The 21,079-nt window shown below is 52.8% G+C and overlaps 1 protein-coding gene and 1 non-coding gene across 4 annotated transcripts in view; both read right to left on the bottom strand.

Annotated features, from left to right (window-relative positions):
* The window catches only part of LOC141978953 (uncharacterized), a 215,637-nt gene that overhangs the window by 134,054 nt on the left and 60,504 nt on the right, over positions 1 to 21,079 (bottom strand). The window lies entirely within an intron of this gene.
* On the bottom strand, positions 15,546 to 15,619 carry TRNAT-UGU (transfer RNA threonine (anticodon UGU)). Its single transcript has one exon. It is a non-coding gene; the product is annotated as a tRNA-Thr (tRNA).

Here is a 21,079-nt window from a genome sequence, read left to right as displayed (position 1 = left end):
GTCCCACCCTTGGTATTTCCACTTCGGCAGAGCCTATGGAGGAGGGTGCGACAAAGATATTATCGGGCATAGGAGAGGGCCCACCCCAAGGAGAACCCCCCCCTCCTCATGGTGCCTCACCGCTACCCCCCCGAACCCCTGAACCATCGCCTCCGCCCCCCGACACGACCCCTGCTAACCAGCCCCCAGACGATGCTATGGAGGGCTGGAACCTAGTCCAGGGGAAACGAGGCAAGCGGAAGGCTCGAGCTCGGCTGCATTCATCCGACGCGGAAGCCCCCCGGAAGACCAGGAAGGGAGGCACTGATATCGAGCCCTCCGCTGCGACCACGAGTGAGATCCATCCGCTGGTGTCGGGAGGGGAAGACAGACTGGCTTTGGAGGGCAGAATCCCCCCTCCATGGGCGACCCTCCCCTCCGAGACCCCTGAGGACGCCCCTTCTGCCCGGATACCATCCGAACCCCCCGCGAACCCCGAGGCGACCGCTGAGGCGGGCCCTAGAGGAGAGGCCCCCGGGGTAGCAGGCGTTGGCCTCTTCTCCGTGTACGCAGAGATTGAGGCCCTAGATTTGACTCCGGTCACCCAGGGAGAGGATGATCTACTCCCGGCTGGCCTCGAGCTGGGCAACCTCACCCCAGCCCCCCTTTCCCCATGCTCCCTCCCGCTAATTGCCTTCCCGGGCGAGCACCCTGCAGAAGGTGGTCCACCACCTGATGCCATGGCCGCCAAGACCACCACGCAGCCAGTGCCTAGCATTACTGGGAGCCCCCTCCCTTACCCCTTAACCCTCGACTCTGCTCAGGAGGCACCTTCCTTCAGCTGCTTGCCTCCTGACTCCCAGAGCCTTACCTCTGCCCCTGCCCCCTCCCTTGCCCCCGCCCAGTTTACCCCCTCCTGCAATGCTATTGCCGCCCCTGGGGTCGTTTTTTTTCCGCCTTTTGCACATTCCCCCCAGGGAGCAGTCTTTGCACTTTCTAGTTGCGACCCATTAGGAGTTGCAATTTTTCCCCCGCCATCCCCTTCCACCCCACGGCATGAAATGGATTTAATAACCCCAGCCTGTCAGACGCCCTCTCGGTGGTCCGCACCCTGCCTACCCACCTTAGCGGACCACGAGGCTGTATTAAGAGCCCCACCGGGGAATACCCCGGGAACCGTAACCCCACCCCCCCATGAGCTGCGGCATGCACTACGGAAGTTCTTAGAACACACCCGTGGTGCCCGCAATAGGGTACAGCTAGCTCTTCAGCTCTGGGGGGACTTAGATCAAATTTTTCAGGCCACAAGGGCCCTTATAAAGGAGGGCAGAGGGCAAGGCAGGCGCGGTGCTGCAGCCTACGAGCAGGCCCGCGGCTTCCGAAGCGATCTACTCATCTACGAGATGGGTCACGGGTTGCTGTGCAACCCGCCGGGGGCCACGAACACCCCCGCCACTGAGATACCCCCACCCCCCCAGCCCTCCGCATGATGCCTCTTATTATTGCAACCTTGAATACCAGGGGTTGTAGGATGGCTCTCCGCAGGTCCCAGGTGCTCTGTCATCTTCGGGAAGGGGGGTACTCTGTAGCTTTCCTGCAGGAGACCCATACGGACCCGACCGTTGAGGAGAGGTGGCGGCTGGAGTGGGGGGACGGGGTCTACTTTAGCCACTTCACGACTTGGCAAGCTGGAGTGGCGACCCTGTTCTCCCCCACCCTACGGCCCGAGGTGCTAGGGGTCACTGAGGTCGTGCCGGGCCACCTGCTGCACCTTCGAGTCCGTATGGAGGGGCTCGTGGTCAACCTTGTTAATATCTATGCACCGCAAATGAGCCCAAGGCGGCCACAATTTTACCAGCGGGTGTCCAACTTTCTCGGCACCCTAGATTCGCATGAGTGCCTGGTCCTGGGAGGGGACTTTAACACCACCCTCGAGGAACAGGACCGCTCAGGGGCCGAGCCGAGCCCAGCCGCCGTGAACATCCTCCGGGGAATAGTTGACTATCACTCCCTAGTGGACGTCTGGCGTGACCACCTCCCAGATGACACCTCCACGTTCACTTTTGTCCGGGTGGAGGCCCATCGGTCACACCACTCTCGGTTGGACCGTATTTATTTATCCCGTTTCCATCTTTCACAGGCTCACTCCTCCACCATTCGGCCGGCCCCTTTCTCCAACCATCATTTAGTTACTATAATGATCTCCCTCCGTGCAGAGAGACCGGGGCCGGCCTATTGGCACTTTAACAATAGTCTGTTGGAGGACGAGAGCTTTGTGACATCCTTCCGGGAGTTTTGGCTGGCCTGGCGAGAGCAGTGGCGTGCCTTTCCCTCGGTGCGGCGATGGTGGGATCTAGGGAAGGTCCGCACCAAGCTCTTCTGCCGTGACTACACTCGGGGCACCAGCCGATGGAGAAATGCAGTGATAGAGCAGTTGGAACGGGAGGTCTTGGAGCTGGAGAGGCGCCTGGCCGCTGACCCCGAGGACCCGTCCCTCTGCGGAGCGTGCCGGGAGAAGCGGGAGGAGCTTCGGGCCCTCGAGGACCACCGGGCCTGAGGTGCCTTCGTCCGGTCCCGCATCCGCCTCCTTCGGGAGATGGACCGCGGCTCCCGCTTCTTCTATGCCCTGGAGAAAACGAGGGGGTCAAGAAATACGTCACCTGCCTGCTAGCGGAAGACGGCACCCCCCTCACGGATCCAGAGGAGATGTGTGGGAGGGCCCGCGACTTCTACACAAGCCTTTTCTCCCCGGATCCGACCGATCCTGGCGCTTGCAGGGTGCTCTGGGAGGAACTCCCCACGGTCAGCGTGGGCGATCGAGACCGGCTAGAGCTGCCTCTCACCCTGGCCGAGTTCTCGGAAGCCCTCCGCCGCATGCCCACCAATAAATCTCCGGGCATGGACGGGCTGACCGTGGAGTTTTACCGCACGTTCTGGGACATCCTCGGCCCAGACCTAGTCACTGTCTGGGCTGAGTCCTTGCAGGGCGGGGTCCTCCCTCTGTCGTGCAGGCGAGCGGTGCTCGCCTTGCTGCCGAAGAAGGGGGACCTCCGCGATTTACGAAACTGGCGTCCCGTCTCACTCCTTAGCACGGATTACAAAATCGTAGCGAAACAATTTAGCTGCGGCTAGGGTCCGTGATGGCGGACGTGATCCACCCAGACCAGACCTATACTGTCCCAGGTCGCAGCATTTTTGACAACCTATTTCTAGTCCGAGACCTTTTGGAACTCGGGCGGAGAGATGGTCTGTCGTTCGCCCTCCTGTCCCTTGATCAGGAGAAGGCGTTCGACAGAGTAGACCATGGGTACCTCCTGAGCACTCTGCAGGCGTTTGGATTCGGACCTCAGTTTGTGAGTTTTCTCCGGGTGCTGTATGCCTCCGCGGAGTGTTTGGTTATGCTCAACTGGACCCTGACCGAGCCGGTCAGCTTCGGGCGAGGAGTGCGACAGGGGTGCCCCCTCTCGGGCCAGCTGTACGCTCTTGCGATAGAGCCTTTCCTCTGTCTCCTCCGCAGGAGGTTGACGGGATTGGTGCTGCAGGAGCCGGAGCTGCGGCTGGTCCTATCGGCGTACGCCGATGATGTACTTCTCGTGGTCCAGGACCCGGGTGACCTGGCGCGAGTGGAGGCATGCCAGGCCATCTATTCGGCAGCCTCCTCCGCCTGAGTCAACTGGGTCAAGAGCTCTTGCTTGGCGGTAGGGGACTGGTGGCAGGTAAGGTCCCTCCCACCCGCGCTTCAGACCATCCGGTGGAGCGCGGGTCCTCTGCTCTATCTCGGCGTTTACTTTTCCACCACGCACCCTTCCCCGCAGGAGAATTGGCAAAATTTAGAGGGCGGGGTGATAGAGCGGATCCGGAAATGGACGAGGCTACTCCGATGTCTCTCCCTCCGAGGGAGAGCACTGGTGCTTAACCAACCAGTCCTGTCCACGCTCTGGTACCGGCTCAACACCCTGGCCCCGGCCCCGGGTTTCCTGACCCATCTCCGGAGATTGATTCTATAGTTCTTTTGGTCAGGAATGCACTGGGCCCGTCGGAGTTCTTCATTTACCCCTGAAGGAAGGAGGGCAGGGCCTGAAGTGTCTGTACACTTAGGTCCGCGTTTTCCGCCTCCAGGCCCTGCAGAGGTTCCTTTACAGTGCAGGTAGTTCAACGTGGAGCATATTGGCGTACGCCTTCCTGTGCCGCTTCCAAGGGCTCCGATATGACCGGCAGCTCCTTTATCTTTGTCCGAGAGGTTTTCCGCGAGATCTCTCCGGGCTGCCGGTCTTCTACCAGGACCTCCTCCGGACCTGGAAACTGTTTCTAACGACCAGGTCCGTGGCGGCCACCGTGGGAGCAGATCTCCTCACGTAGCCCCTGCTACACAACCCCCAGCTCCGTGTGCAGGTGGCGGAGTCCCGCTCGGTGCGCCAGAGGTTGGTCCTGGCGGAAGTCAGGAGGGTCGGAGACCTCCTGGACTATGACCGGAGAGACTGGCTGGATCCCCTGACGCTTGCTCGGTGCATGGAGCTCTCCAGCCCTCGTACTCCCTGGCGCGTACTTCAGGAGATGAAGTCTGCCTTGACCCCCGCTGCTCGGGCTTATGTCAACCGAGCCTTGCGCGAGGGCTCACCCCGCCCATCCTCTACCCCAGGCTCGCCGGACCTTTCCATTGGGCCCCTACCCTGCCGATCCCGACAAACCCCTCACCCCTTTACTGCGAGCTGGCTGCATGAACTGCAGCCAGTCAGTTTTCAACTTGCACCACGGAAATATTTGTATACACTCACGCTTCACACCCTTCACGCCCACACCCTGGTGTCCCGCCCCGACACAAAGTGGCGGGACCTCCTGCCACCTTTGGAGGGTGAGCAACCTCGGTGGGCCAGCCTGTATTCCACCTTGGTCCTGAGGCCCATCGGGGACATCAGCTGGCGGCTCCTTCACGGAGCTGTGAGCACGGGCATGTTTTTGACACGGTTTACCCCCATCCCGGATACTTGCCCTTTTTGTAACGTGAGGGAAACATTGGCGTATGTATATTTAGAGTGTGCCAGATTGCATCCCCTTTTCCGGCTCCTCACAAATATTCTATTGCGCTTTTGGCTTCATTTCTCCCCTCACCTCTTTATCTATACACTTCCCATCCGGGGCCCCACAAAGTCGCGGGATCTCCTGGTTAACCTCCTCCTAGCCCTGGCTAAAACAGCCATTTATAAAACCAGAGAGGGGAGGTTGGCCCATGAAACGTCCTGAGATTGTAGGGCCTTTTTCTGATCCTCAGTACATTCACGTATCCGGGCGGAGTTCCTCTGGGCGGCGTCCACCGACTCCCTTGATGCCTTCGAGGAGCGGTGGGCGCTGTCCGGGGTTCTCTGCTCGGTGACCCCATCCAGTTCCCTCCATCTGACCCTTTGATTGAGGGGAAGAGTGAGAGACCTCAGCCCCAGCCGTTGCTGCTGTGGATACCAACATTACTGTCATCTAGGAGGGGTCCTATAACACGTGTTTGTAACCCCCCCCAAACCGCCCACCCCGCAGCCGTGCCGATCTTGCTGGGCACTCTCAGGAGAGGAATAATCGGTGACACTGGACGTGGCACTAGGTAACTCAAGGGGGTGGAAGACCATGAGTGTCGAGGAAGCCCCCCCGCTCTAGGCCAGCAGGTAACTCAATGCCTCCTCTCTCTGAGCAGACTGTCTCCAGGGCAAGAAGCTTACACAGCTTCGACCTTCCTGGCTCTGACTTTGGAGAACTCAGCATCCCCTTCCACACTGTTCACTTCCTGCAGTGAGTCTGCCCAGGCGGGGCTCCTGGGGAAGCCAGAGGGCCCTGCACCCCAATTCCACAGTCAGACATGACTCTCAGCCGGCCGGTAACACAGAGGGTTTATTAGATGACAGGAACACGGTCTAAAACAGAGCTTGTAGGTATAAAGAACAGGACCCCTCAGTCAGGTCCATCTTCGGGGGTAGGGAGCCCAGACTCCAGTTCTGGGCCTCCCTCCGTTTCCCCAGACAGCTCTAAACTGCCACTTTCTAGTCCCTCCTCTAGCCTTTGTCTCTTTCCCGAGCCAGGAGGCCACCTGATCTCTTTGTTCTCCAGCCCCTTCAGTTGGCACCTTGCAGGGGAGGGGCCCAGGCCATCAGTTGCCAGGGGAGAGGGTGTCGGCCATTCTCTGTGCAGACACCATCACACTGGCCCTCTAGGGCTCTGCAACAATCACACACCTTTATCCCACCACCTAGATACTTAAGGAATGTAAAGGGGAAACTGAGGCACCCACAGAGTATTTTGAGACAACATTAAGAACATTCCCACTTCATCACACATGGCCAGCTGACAGCCACAAATACACCCGGCCAGCCTGCTCCTGGGCATGCCAAACACTCACTGAAGGCCACCTGCAGGCCAGCAGGCGGGGCGGCTGCTGATGCTCTGTGGCCAGCCTCAGAATGTGGTAGGAAAGGAGGGCCAGCCCCTCTGGTGGGGCCTTTGACTGGTCCCATTTACAGCGCTCACTTTTGCAGTGGGGCGGGAGATTTTTTCCCCAGAGGCTTTTCCCCAGCTGGCGAGAAACAGAGAAACACCCAGGCTCCACAGCTGCTATTTAGGCCCCCTCAAGCACAGGGACAGGAGCTCATTTGGAAGAGGGAAACTGCTCCACACACTAGCCCGGGCATCTGCTCATTTTCTTTGGCAAGTCAGGAACGGCAAAGGCTAGCCTGGAAGACCCGGGGCTCATGCCCTAGCCCTTGTGAGGCCCTACCCCCACCTCCTTCTTGGGGCTCTAGCTGAAGCCAGAGCACTGGCCTGAGCAGCCAAGAAGAAGCTCCAGCCTTGAAGGAAGCAGGACTTTCAGCACAAAGGGAAAACTGCACAAGCACGACGGGACTTGAACCATTAAGCCATACAGTCACCTGCAAAAAGTCTCTCCAAGCACTTCTTTGGAAAAGGCAGACACGGGTGTTTCTCGGCGGGTCATCTACTGAGGGGGCCGAGACACCATGGGCAGAAGAAGTCGAGGTCCCAGCGAGAGGTGAGACTTAGTTCTATGGAGCCAGGTGCAGGATGTGGGCAGGAGGCTTGAGCATGGGGGATTGGGGTGCAGTGGATGGACTGGCAGTCTAGGTGTGGAGATTTAGTTGCACTGGGGCTGAGGAGGAGGAGGAATCCCTCTGATAGGCAGTGGCGATGGAGAAAAAGAAGAAGGGTTCCTGGGATTTTTTTTGTCTCACTTTTACCTGCCTGCTTGCTTTTGTGGTGGAAGGGGGTAGCTGCACTCAGCAAGCAGGGCTAGCTTAGTCAGTAAAGCATCAAGCTCTACATCTGAAGGTCTGGGGTTCAAGCACCATGTCTAGGCACTTAGCTTTTTAAGTTGCCTTATGTGGCAGGAGCCAAATGAGTCCTGGTCATGTCCAGAGCCACACACGGATTCCCAGAAGCCCTGGCAATTTCCCGGAAAGGCCCCTTTCTCCTGCTGAGTCCTTAGGAATCAGGAGAGAGGCCCACACCCACCTAGACCTAGACGGTGCAGTCTCGGGCTGGCAGGAAGCGCTGAGGGGCCAGGGGCTGAGAAAGCAGAGGGAGAGAAGCAATGAGGGCAGAGTGAAAGAGTAAAGGGGGTAATGGTCCTGCTATTGCAGTAAACTTTCCTGCTTATACACTACCCCAGTGGAATGGGCTAGTGAAAGGATCTGAGTCCCCACTCCCAGTCCCTTACCCAGAGGCTTGCCCGAGCTCGAGGACTCTTTCTACTCTCCTGTCTGGCAGAGTCCTCGTAACCCCGACAAGGCTGGGCCCAGGATTCCTGGTGGGCTCGACCCCCAATTTTCTTGTCTTCCCTTAGAACAGGGGCTAGGATGTCCCGACTCTGGGGTACTATCTCCACAACCGATTGTTGCACGTGCTTCGAGCAAATACAATTCATTAAAGGAGATCCATTTAAAAAATAAGGCAAATGGGAAAAGTTAAAGGAAAACCTGTAACCTCATTCTGTGGGACAGGGCTATCGCAAACAGCAGTCTCTGGGACATAAGGGAAGTTCAGAGTCTCTCCCTCACATGTCCCAGGCCCTGGATGTGGTGCAGGGATACCACGGGTCAGACACTTGCTCTGGGGGTGGCCACATGCCCTCAGGCTCTAGATGGCAGGACACTTCTTTCTAGCATCGGTCTCCATGTTGAGGTTATGATCTCCCAAGTCTGGCCTGCAAGGTCTCTTGACGGGTGGTGTCTCCCTGAGCTGGGCCTTCTGCCCCGGGTCCCCCTTGCTCTCCCAAGTTGTTCACTGCATGCACCTCCAGCCACAGGCTGCTGCCGCTCTGCCTCCATTTCCCTGGGCTGCTTCTCTGGCCTCTCTGGCTCTGGTTGCTCCAGCTTTCCTCCCAGCACGTCTGCTCCCTGGGCTGCTTCTGTGGTTCTGGCTGGTGCAGCTCCATTCCCCGGCTCTTCTTGGGCTCCTGCTCTCTCCTTAGCTCAGCCCCACTCTGGCCCAGGTAGTTCCAGCTCACATGGAGGATGGGACCCGCTGGCCTGGTGACTCCCTCGTTAGACTACCTGCCCTGTCAGTCATGGTGATCTGGAGCTTTGGCCTCTCCCCATTGCCCCGAGAGCTGAAAGCCAAGGAAGCTGAACCCCACAGACTAGGCATGGAGGAGAAAGAAAGTGAACAAAAACACTAATTGGACTGCTAGAAAAGCAGAACCGGAACCTTCCCCTGTCACTGATTCCCACCTTCCAAAAATCCGCAAATGGGAACAATTGCGTCTTTCATGCAAAGTGACCGATGATATTACAGAATATCTCACTACCTTTGAGAGGCGGTGTGTGATTCCTGAGATTCCTGAGGACAAGAAAATCCCCACTTTGGTTGCAAAGTTAACTGGTAAAGTTCTGAACACATCCAAGGAAATGCCCATTCAGGATGCTCTGGATGACTATAAATTCAAAGGAATGGTTCTGAAATGATTTCAGATCTCCCCTGAAACATATCGGGTGAATTTTAGAAATCTTAAGAGAAACGCTGGTGTGAGTAATGGGGAATTACTGTAAACAGGACAAACGATCTGACGGGAGAATGGTGAGGGGAAGGGGAATTGCCAGCTTTGAAGAAATGTTTGAACTTGTTGCTCAAGAGCATTTCTTAAGCACACGTAAAGATGATATGAAGCAGTGTCTACGGGACAAAAGCGTGAACGCTCTGGATGAGGTGGTGTCTCTAGCTAATGAAGCAGGGTTCTCGTTTTACCCCTGGGAAAAGGGAGGGTGGGTGGGAGGCTGGGCACTCATAGGTTTGGCTGCAGAGAATTAAATACACGTGTCTGTTAGCAGAGGGGGGTTGAGTCCCATCCCGTGTCACCATCAAAGTGCAAAGCAGGAGCCTGTTGCTTTGCATTCCTGGTGTTGTCTCTCCATCCTTTTAAATAAACAATGCTTTTTTTCCATCAAAACCATATTTTCCTCTGACAGACACAGGAGTAGATTGATCTGCAAAGGAAAGGTGATTCTGAGACAGTTCTGGAGGGCGAAGGGAATGTTTTCAGCATCACTAAATTATTGTGTTGTACCTCACACACACACACACACACAGAGTGACAATAAACGCAATTAACTGAGCTACCAACACACTTCACAGGAATGAAATAAACAACTTTATGTTCAAGGAGTTCGGTGCATTTAAATAATATTAAAAATATGTTCTGGGCAATGCATGAAAACCTCATTGCATTGAACAAACCACTTAGAATCATAGAATCATAGAAGATCAGGGCTGGAAGGGACCTCAAGAGGTCATCTAATCCAACCCCCTGCTCAAAGCAGGACCGATCCCCAACTAAATCATCCCAGCCAGGGCTTTGTCAAGCCGGGCCTTAAAAATCTCTAAGGAAGGAGATTCCACCACCTCCCTAGGTAACGCATTCCAGTGCTTCACCACCCTCCTCGTGAAAAAGTGTTTCCTAATATCCAACCTAAACCTCCCCCACTGCAACTTGAATTAAAGTACTACATGATATTTAAAGAGGTTAAGAACCATGTGCTCATAAATTCACGTGTTGTGCTTTTTACACATGCATGAGACACAGAAGAACCTGAAGTATCTGAGCTACCAACATTTCCACTTTCTCACGGCATCTTAGTTCTGAAGGTTGTTTTAATTTCTTTATTTTCTTGGCACCAGAAATGGAGTCAGTGGAATTACAGCAGTCAGGGATAAGTCTCATTATTTGTCACGAACCAAAGGCTTTGTTAACCGAGCGTTAATGTTACTGAATGGTATGTCTAGCCCTGCAATTAGTTCGATGCAGAAACAACCGGCTTGATGGGTGGTAAATTTGCACAGACTCTGCTGCGGATCATGAAATAAAAGTACGTTAGCTTTAAACAGCTGCCATTTGATTGCCTCTGGAAGTGCCAGAAAACAACGATCTGTGTTCAAGGAAAATTGCCATTTCTTAGAGCCCTAATTTCTACTGTGTGTATTCGGGAAGGTTGGAATGTGTAGCGGGTAGTTTGGTGAAGCTTAGCTATTTTATGTTTGTAACAGGCTCCTGCCCACCTCCAGCAGAGTTTTCAATCACACACTGGTAACTTACCAAACGGCATACCAACTAGTCCATTCCTCCCCGTTTTCAGTCTCTGACCAGAATGTTAGAACGAGGCAGAGCACTGGGAAAGTATCACAATAAGAATCAATTAAAAACTTGCGTTAATCAAAGCTGAGATGCAGACACAGCCTATGGTACAGCTGGTGAAGTCCCAGGGACACACTGCCACTAGACCTGGTTCTGAAATAACCGCAGAAGCAGGTCAAAAAGAAGGAGCCCATGTGGGAGGTATGGGCAGCTCTCCTGTCAGTGCATCACTCCCCTGGCAGGTATTTCACAAAACACAGCACTTCCCCTCTGGAAGAGAAACACTTCCCCCCCCCCCCACCCCTTCATTATACTATCCAGGGGGCTGTTTGCCCTGCAGGACTTGGATCTCTCTGGGTGGTCCGTGGTGATCATAAAAGAGCCATTTGGGGAGCAGGAGTCATCTCTTGCAATGGAAATCTCTTCACTTCTTTCTCCGTGCCACCTTCTAACCCTGGCTTTGGGTGCTTTGGAGTTGGCTCTCCAGTCTTGATTTTAGGTGGGATCTTGACCACCTTCTGGGGCTTGGCAGATTACACCTTTTGAGGGCTTTTCTCTGCCTTTTTGGTCCCCGCTGCAGTCACTACATTCTGTTGATTATTCCTAGACATGGGCATGGTGGCCTTCCTGGGGATCTTGCAGCTTTAGCCAGTTCCTTGGTGGCTATATTCCTGCTTAGAATCACTGTCTTCTTCTCATGCCTTGTCCTGAGGGCCCAGCTGTTGGTTCAATGTGAAGGCACCAAGGCAACGGTGACTTCAGCCTGCACCCCGTTGATTTTGCTCATCCGAGTCCTGAACCCCAGCTGGAGGTGGGTCTTGTTCTTCTGCACAGCATAGCCCAGGGAGAACAGGGATCTGCAAATGAGCATTCGTGCTATACTTTGTTGAATTGATGAAAACATAAACTAGACACTTAGAGGATGGGAACTGATTTCAGCTGATGGACAGGTTTGCTCGTTTTTTATGCATTTGTACAGTGAAACTTTGAGTGTTTAATCATTTAAAGAATGTGGTGTTTGTGAACATAATGGAGACTGGAAATGAAAATGTTTTCCTTTTTTTAAAAAAAAAGCTTATGAGAGGGCACTTGTCTTTGAACCAAAGGCCCCCTTAATCTGCAGCTAAACACTCTACCACTGAGCTGGAAACCCATGACAGCAAGTTGGCTGGAAGAGCTCTCACTGCCCTGTGTGGCCTGGGGGCTGCAGCCGGGGCACAGAGCTCCTCCGGTCTTGGGGCCGTAGCGGGTGTGTGTGTAAAGGAGCGAGCAGGGTGGGGCCAGTGGGGGAAGGGGTGGACCAGAGGTGACGTAGTGGATGAAGGCGCGGGGCTGCAGGCAGAAGGGGGCTGGGTCACATTTCCGGTGCTGGGCAGCCTGCACTTGTTCCCTCTTTCCCTGGGCTTTGGCATCACTAGTCCCTGCTTAGCGAGTAGGGGTCAGTGGTCCCCAAAATTGGGACATGCCTCCTAAGGGGGCACAGAGGAATGTTCATGGGGGCACCTCAGGGACTGAGCCAGCCCCCAGGGTGGGAGCACCACTCAGCCCCCAGCTGTGCCCCAACCCTGCCCCCAGCCTGGGCCCCTGGCTCCTGGCCCAGCCTCATCCCCCCTTATCCCTGTCCACACCCCTCTCCCCAGGAAGCCACGGCCCCGCTCCCAGCCCCAGTTCTCGATCATGGCTTCCAAGGGGTCACAGACACAGATAAGAGGGCACAATGTGAAAAGTTTGGGGACCACTGCTTTAGGGTGATGCCCTCAATCGTTTCTAGGCAGTCCAAAAAAATGATATTCCTCACCCACCTGGCCCCTCCATCCAGACAGACGAGATATGTTCTGCTGCCCTTCACTCATACAGAAAGGATAACAACATTTCATTCCACTCAACGCTAAAGTGATTTGTAACCCAGCACCATTCGAAACTGGTCATTTTGGCAAAGCTGCCCCATCATGCTGCCTAGCTAGGTGGAGTAGGCGGGTATCTGCAAACAAGGTCTGTCCCTGAGGTCTTTTCCCCAGCTCCTCACTAGATGTGAGAAGGGAGCTCATTCAGACCCTGCTTACACTTAGTATTTAAAAACTCCCTTTTTTGTCCCTCTCTCTGCTGGCCTAAGTTTTCTCCTCCTGTCCCTTTCCTGACAGCTCAGATGCGGTGGCCAAGGTGATGGACTCCTAATCCATTGTACCATGTGTGTGTGGGTTAGAATCCCTTTCTCAGCGGGTCCATTTAGTCTTCTCCCATCCTTTACAAACAACCATCTATCCCTTTTGTACTAAAGACCACATTGCTTCCTGCAAACAGAAACCTTCTCAGGAATTCAGACCTACCTTCCTTTAAATAAAATATTTCTAAATTCAAAAAGAATTCTCTAGTCCTGTATTTCTTAGTTTTTATCTCAAAGGTAACATCCTCATAATCTCCCCAAACACCCTGGGACCTACCCAAATAATTAAAATGCCCCTGTTCTCAGCAAGGCCATGACAGTGGCCCACAGCTAGCATGTCTAGGCCAAGCTGTTCTGAAGGAGGCAAACCAAAGATATTCTCTCCGCTTCCCTTGGCAAGGTCTGACTGGGAAAACAAAATCCCCCAAATGGAAAATTTTCTGCTGAGAAACCAATACTAGTCTGTTTGGGGATGTCAAGGTTCCTCCCCCACTCTGAACTCTAGGGTACAGATGTGGGGACCTGCATGAAAACCTCCTAAGCTTACTTTTACCAGCTTAGGTTAAAACTTCCCCAAGGTACAAATTAATTGTATCCTTTGTCCTTGGACTTTTCCACTGCCACCACCAAACTTTAACTGGGTTTACTGGGAAACGTAGTTTGGACACATCTTCCCCCCCCAAATCCTCCCACCCCTTGCACCCCACTTCCTGGGAAAGGTTTGGTAAAAATCCTCACCAATTTGCATAGGTGACCACAGACCCAATCCCTTGGATCTGAGAACAATGAAAAAGGATTCAGTTTTCTTACAAGAAGACTTTTAATAGAAATAGAAGTAAATAGAAGTAAAGAAATCCCCTCTGTAAAATCAGGATGGTAGATACCTTACAGGGTAATTAGATTCAAAACATAGAGAATCCCTCTAGGCAAAACCTTAAGTTACAAAAAAGACAGACAGACAGACAGAAATAGTCATTCTATTCAGCACAATTCTTTTCTCAGCTATTTAAAGAAATCATAATCTAACACATACCTAGCTAGATTACTTACTAAAAGTTCTAAGACTCCATTCCTGGTCTATCCCCGGCAAAAGCAGCATATGACAGACAGAGACCCTTTGTTTTTCTCCCTCCTCCCAGCTTTTGAAAGTATCTTGTCTCCTCATTGGTCATTTTGGTCAGGTGCCAGCGAGGTTACCTTTAGCTTCTTAACCCTTTACAGGTGAGAGGATTTTTCCTCTGGCCAGGAGGGATTTTAAAGGGGTTTACCCTTCCCTTTATATTTATGACAGGGGACTTTGATTTGAATGGATTATTATTATTCTCTTCTGATCTCTGAATTATTTCAGTTCAGTCTTTGTCCTCCAGATGTGTTGCCAGGTGTTGAGCAGAGTGGGAGTGAGGCCAAGTCATGCCGTCTCTTCCCCTCTTCCAACTTGCTAGGAAGTTCCTCTGCCTTGATGTGAGTCAAGCAGTGTCCATTGTCTCCGGGATGTCTCGGAGAAGTCTTCATTGTATATGGTTCCTGGGAGAGTCCTTGGGAGTGTGGATACCTTTACTGGGCCAGAAGCGAGTCTGGCTCCTCCAGTGTCGCACCGGAAAGGCTGGCAGTGGGCATTTCCCAGCCTCATCACATATTTCAGTAACGCACCCAGAACAAAACTCCACCACTTCCCAGACAAGGCTAGCACACACCATCCACCCAGGTATTAGCCTTCAACAGCTCACGACTTTTACAATGATAGCTCACCAGGCTGACTTTGTACAAATCATACCTTAATCATATGAGAGTGGTGACTATGGGGCTTCCAGGGTGCTGCTTTGAGCACAGCCTGCCACCCCTGGGCTGACATTGCAATGGAGACGTCCCCGTAGAGTCCCTCTCTCCCGGGATAAAGATGGCAGCAGGGCTGGCCTGGGTCACCTGACGTGGGCTCCTGGAGCTCAAGCTGTGGGGCTCAAAAGTGGGGTGCAGATATCTGTGTTCCTGCTGAAGCCTGGGTTTGGAAACCCTCCCCCCTCGTGGGGTCTCAGAGGTTGGGCTCAAGCCCATCTGTTTCCACTCTCATTTTATAGCCCTGCAGCCCCAGCCCCAGAAGCCTGAGTCAGCTGCCCCGGGCTCTGAGACAGGTGTCCTGGGTGTTTTAATCACTGTGCAGACATAACATTAGGATACGTCTACAGTGCAATGAATCATGCACGGCTGGCCTGTGTCACATTAATCCAGGACAGCGGCTTGGGCTGTAAAGTTGCAGTGTACGTGTCTCGGCTCAGGCTCAGGACCCTGCTCTAGGAGCCCAGAAGGTTGGGTGGGAGTTTGGCAAGTGGAAATGGTACAATCGCAGTGAAGTATTCCCCTGGACTCAATGACATGTCTCCATTTCTCTGTCTGCTTTGGGGCAGGGACAAAAACATGTCCTGTTGCATTCGTTATTTCAAAGGGTGGTTTAGGATTTTCATTCTCAGACACGGTACACAAAGCAGGACTCCACCCTCGGCGTAAACTGAATGAGCCGCCCACAGATTCTGGCAGCCCCAATGAGCCACTTGGTGTGAGAGCTCGGACCTGCCCCTGTCCCAGAGGGAGGGGGTCATTTGCGAGGGGACTGGAACACTGGCCTATCAGCCCTTCACACCCAAACTTTCAGTAACTCTATTATCAGTGCCTGTGAGTGTAATTTAAAAAACAAAACCAACATCACTGGGCTAGACCAAAGGTCCGTCTAACTCTGTATTTTGTTTTCTGACAGCAGCCAGTACCAAGTGCCTCAAAAGCCACTCAAGAAGGCACCACTGGGAGTTGAACCCAGGATCTCCTGTTTACAAGGCAGGTGCTTTAGCCAGCTAAGCCATGGTGCCCATCTCTGGCTAACATATGGTGTCTGCCCACCCCTGACTCCCTGCCAACCCCCACCACGGTCAGACAAGCGTTGCTTGTGTTGGATTCTGTAAAGCAGAGAAGCAGGTGAAGTTTTGCTCCCAAGGTGTGTGTGTGAATCTTTGGACAAGTCTGCACTACAAAATTAGGTCAGTGTAACAACATTACTTTGGGGGGTAAAAAATGTAACCCCCCTGAGCAATGCAGTTATACCAACTTAATCCGAGTGTAGATAGCACTGGGTTAACAGGGGGACTTCTTCCCACCCCACTCTGCCTCTTCAGCTGAGGCCTGCTGGTCCACCTTTCGCTCGCTCCTCTCTCCCCGAGGCCTCAATGCCAGCTGCTCGTGTCTCTCCGCCCCCTACCCCACCGTCTGCCTGCCACCCATACTTCTCTGCCCCCTCTCCTGAGACAGACTCTGCCCACCACCCACACTTCTCTGAGCCCTCCCATGAGACCTGCCCAGCCTGCCACACACTCCTCTCTGTCCCCTCCCCTCACCTGCCCTGAGGACCGCTCACACCTCTCTGCCCCTCCCACGAGGCACCTGCCCGGAGGAAGTTGTGGCTCTTTAGTTTCAGTGCCTGAGCATCCTTGGCCCCAGTGGGAGCCAGGCTACGTCTACACTACAGAGTTATGCTGCTTTAGTTAAAGCGTTTTAATTAAGCTGCTGTTGCATGTCCACACTAGGCTGCTTGTGTCACCGGAGCGCATCCAGGCTAGCAGCTCTTGGATCACCTCAGAGAGCAGTGCATTGTGGGTCGCTATCCCACTGTGCAACTGGCCGCAGGGTGCTTTGGGAAGGGTTTGCAATGGCTCATAGGCAGCCACACGAGGCAGGTTTCTCTATCCCATTGTTCCGTGGGCATCCGACTCGATTGCCAGCTGCTTTTCAACTGCCGTGGGCGTGGTGGGCAGAGAGTGTGTGTGTGTTGGGGAGAGACAGTGTGTGTGTTTGGGGAGCATGTGTGTTGCAGAAGAGTGAGTGTGTCGGCACGCTGTCCCTAAGTTCAGACAGCTGCTGGAAGCAACCAGTCCTGAGTCAGGGGAGGGGGACACCCCAGTCCTGAGTCAGGGGGAGGGGGACAGCCCCGACATCAGCCCCCACTTCCCGCACTGGCTCAGCACAGCCCAGCTGTCTCTGTCACATACACACACACACACGCTGCTGCCTGCCTGGCTGTGTGTCGGGGTGCAGGAACACGGGGGTTTAGAGGGCCACGGGCCCAGCACTTTTTACCAGCTGTAAGGGTGGACAACGGAGGGGGGAACACGGTGGAGTGTTGGGGGGAAGAGGTGTTCTGTGGCTGTGGCCTCGGGGGGAGGGGTGTGGCGAGGCATCAGGGAGAAGGGGCGGAGTGAGTGAGGGGCCTTGGGGAAAGGGGTGTCATGGAGGCACCACAGTTCAGATGCCGGTGGCCCCCCCCGTAAGGAAGTTTCTCCCACTGTTATTAGTGCTGGTTTTAGAAGAGGGGAAAGTATCTGCATCTACCAGCCTTTTATGGCTGTACAAGAATCAGGGACAATACAGAGGGACCCACCTGCAAGTGCCAAATTGCTGGACTGGCTAATGCAACCTGCAGAAGTCCGTGGCACACTGGGATATAGAGTCGAGTGTACATCACCATCATTGTTGCAAAGGGATAATGATAGGAAGGTTCACAATTGACTAAGTAGTTACATGCAGAGCTCATTGGCTATTCCTGCTCATTAGCGTCACTGTGGACTGAGCTTTTTCCCCTCTCTGTCTCCCTTCTCCCTTGAGCAGGGATATGACTCCTTCACACACCCGCTTAGATTTCAGGATGCGGGGAAGGTGTTTGGAGACTGTGCAAAAATCAAAGCTCTGTCCAGTGACGAATAGCCAACTGTGGGCATGTTCCCACTGTGCACCTTAAATCCCAGGCTTTATACCCTTTAAAACAAAGAGACTTGAGCAAATAATTTAATTTTTTGCTTGCTACCGAGCCAAACCGAAATGATAACAACAATAATATCTCCGGTTGACTCAAGGTGCATTTTTTGGAGAAAGTTCCCTGAAAAAGCCTAGCATCGGCTGGAAACTGTCACTTCCCTCATGGTCTTGTGGTTAGAATGGGTTCCATTCCCGGTCAGGGAAACTTTTCATCAACACATATCGAAACAAGCAAGCTTTTCTAGACCCTCAGAGCAGAAATTAGGCACGTTCCCAATGTGGATGGTTTATACAAATAGAGCTGTGCGAATCATTTGTTGTTTTGCTTTCTAGCGAGACAAACCAATAACATCATCACCATCCTCATCATCATTCACGTAGACCCCAGATGTAGACCCTGAAACATGTAGACCCTGAAACATCATTCACGTAGACCCTGAAACAAAGCTAAAAAAAATTTCACTTTCCTCAAACCAAAATATTTCAGTAAATAAAATAGTCATCCAGAAAACCTTTCGCCCAGGGCTATAGACAAGTCTTTGGAATTAACCGTCTGGAGAGAAGGCTCATTAGCCTCTTAATTGTGGGTTAAGTGGCCGATCGATTTCTAGCCCTCTGTCCAAATGCCCAAAGTGGTGTGCTTGTTTCACACAAAAATAAATGATGTTGAAACCTAACGCTGCGATCACGACACAGCATTGTGATTGTAAGGAAAGGAGAAAATTTCGATGGAGTTCAACAGAAGGAAGGTTTTCTCATCGGCTTCTAGCAAATGCTCAAAGTGCTGACGGTTCTCGGAACTTCCAGACGTATCGGCCAGAATTTTCCAAAGGTCTGGCACTGGCCCCCACCTCTAGAGCCAGATTTTCCAAAGGTCTCAACACACTGAGTGCTGAGCTACCTTGAAAAATAGCTGGTTCAGATCGTGGGTGCTGGACGATATGGTTCACGGTGCAGGAGTCTGAGGTTCACCATTACCTTCTCATAAAGCTGGACGTCTGGATTCTGCCCAGCCCTGGTGCACGTCTTTTCTTCACATAATAAGTCAGCGGTAAGACGGGAACACCTCGCTCAAGGGACTCCCCAGGAAACCTGCAAATTGCTCTCAGGGTGATTGTGTATAAAAATGAACTATGCTGTAGAAGGGCCCTAGAATTGGTTAGAAATATGGCCTCTTGGCCTCCCCAAACAGCTCATAACACTAAAGAAAACAAGGAGTGTTAAACGCATGCTTTTGTGGTGTCTGAGTGGTCTAAGGCACCAGACCTCGAACTTTCTTTTCTCCTCACTTGGGTGTTCTGGAGGCTTGGGTTCAAATCCCACATCTGAAAAGCGACAGTCTTTCAACCCCCAGCAGCGTGTGTGTAGACGTGGGATCGTTTCAACTCAAGAACTAGCACTAAGGGATAATAAATTTATCACTGAAGTGAAAAATGCACTGAGGTGATGGATAACGGGGTTTGTAGAAACAAGCTGGGAAAAACCAGCCAAATAAACGTGACTGCACAAACTTCCCACCTGAGAGACTTGTTGCCGGATTTCTACTGCATTCATAGCCAGAGTCACTTCAAAACTAGCCCCAGAGTAGGCCACTCTGTTTATTGAACCAAAGATGGTTTATTAACACATTGCTCTATACCTTTGAAAAGCATCACTATCTGGAGTATAATTCGATGGTGGATGTGAGCAGCTTTGCCATTTTCTTTTTGTACCGGCACCTGCCCACCTCCAGTCTTGTTTTCAGTCACATACCAAGGCAACGTACTTACCAAATGTCACACAAACTTGTCCATTCCTCCCCGTAGTCAATCTATCTCCAGAATGTCAGAACGAGGCAGAGCACTGGGAAAGTATCACAAGAAGATCCAATTAAAAACTTGCGTCAATCGAAGCTGAGATGCAGACACAGCCTATGGTACAGCTGGTGAAGTCCCAGGGACACACTCCCGCTAGGGCTGGTTCTGAAATAACCGCAGAAGCAGATCAAAGAGAAGGAGCCCATGTGGGAGCTCTGGGCAGCTGCCTTCTGAGTGCATCACTCCCCTGGGAGGTGTTTCACAAAACACAGCACTTCCCCTCTGGAAGAGAAACAAACTCTCTCCCCACCAGTCACTGTACTTTCCATGGGGCCGTTTGTCCTGAGGGACCTTGATCTCTCGGGCTAGTCCATGGTGACTCATAAAGAGCCATTTGGGGAGCAGGAGTCATCCCAATGGAAATCTCGTCACCTCTTTCTCGGTGCCACCTTCTTAGCCCTGGCTTTGGGTGCTTTGGATTCGGCTTTAGCCTTTTTCTCTCCCTTCTTGACTTTAGGTGGGAGCTTGACCACCGTCTGGGTCTTGGCAGCTTAGAACTTTTGAGGGCTTTTCCCTGCATTTTTTGGTCCTGCTGCAGACACCACCATCTAACGACTATGCCTGGAAATGGGATGGTGGCATTTCCGGGGATCCTGGCAGCTCTAACCAGCTTCTAGGTGGCTATTTTCCTTCTCAAAGCCACTGGCTTCTTCTCATGCCTTGTCCTGGGAGCCCAGATGTTGTCTGAATGTGAAGGAGCCAAGATGCTGGTGTCCTTTCCCTCACCAAGGAGTCTTTGCTCATCAGAGTCCCGAACTCCAGCTGGATGTGGTTCTTGTTCTTCCTCACAGCATAGGTCCTGGAGAACTGGGATCTGCAAATGTGCATTCATATTATACTTTTGTTTAATTGATGAAAACATAAACTAGACACTTAGAGGATGGGAACTGATTTCAGCTGCTGGACGGGTTAGCTGGGTTTTTATTCTTTTGCACAGGAAAACGCTGAGCGTTCAAATTCATTTCAAGGATCCCGATTCAGTGGAACTCCTGCACATACTGGAAATTGATACGAATATGTTTTCATTTAAAAAAGGCTTCTAAAGGGGTACTTGGAGGTAAACAAAGGACAACTTGATCTGCAGTCAAACACGCTACCACTGAGCTATACCCCCATGACATTTGCATAAGCAAGTCAGTGATCTTAAGGATTTTGAAGGACAGGCCCTGCTCAGAGAGCTCCTCTTCCACTCCCAGACCACAGTGGTTTAATACTGGGGTTCGATTAAGCTTTATAGATGCATGTAGACACCCCAGTCTGCACTCCCACCGAGACAGCTTCTCCCACTGACATTGCTACCACCTCTCCGGGGGGTGGATAAACTACACGGAGGGGACAGCTCTCGCCCATCCCCTTAGAGCATCTTCATTAACGAGCCGCAGCAGTGCAGAGGCATTCGTGCGGCTGTGCCACGGCAGCATTTTGAATGTCGACTTGCCTCAGAGGAAGACCAGACTGGCTCCATTTGGCACCTTGGATGGCAAGACGCCCACACTGACTGCTGTGCGGTTGTGTAAGCGTGTCCATGGCTGAACCGCAAGAATTCCTGCCCGTTTCCCTGCCGGCTGGAGCACGAGGAGAGCGTGTCTGTGGTTGAGGACGTTGCTGTAGATTGTCCATTCCCTGCCTTGACAATTCAGACGGTCCCTGTCCCCAACGTACCCCCAG

Source organism: Natator depressus, chromosome 28, assembly GCF_965152275.1.
Source record: "Natator depressus isolate rNatDep1 chromosome 28, rNatDep2.hap1, whole genome shotgun sequence".
Classification (NCBI taxonomy): Eukaryota; Metazoa; Chordata; order Testudines; family Cheloniidae; genus Natator; species Natator depressus.
Note: the sequence above shows the minus strand (reverse complement) of the source record. Positions and strands in the feature narration are given on the sequence as shown.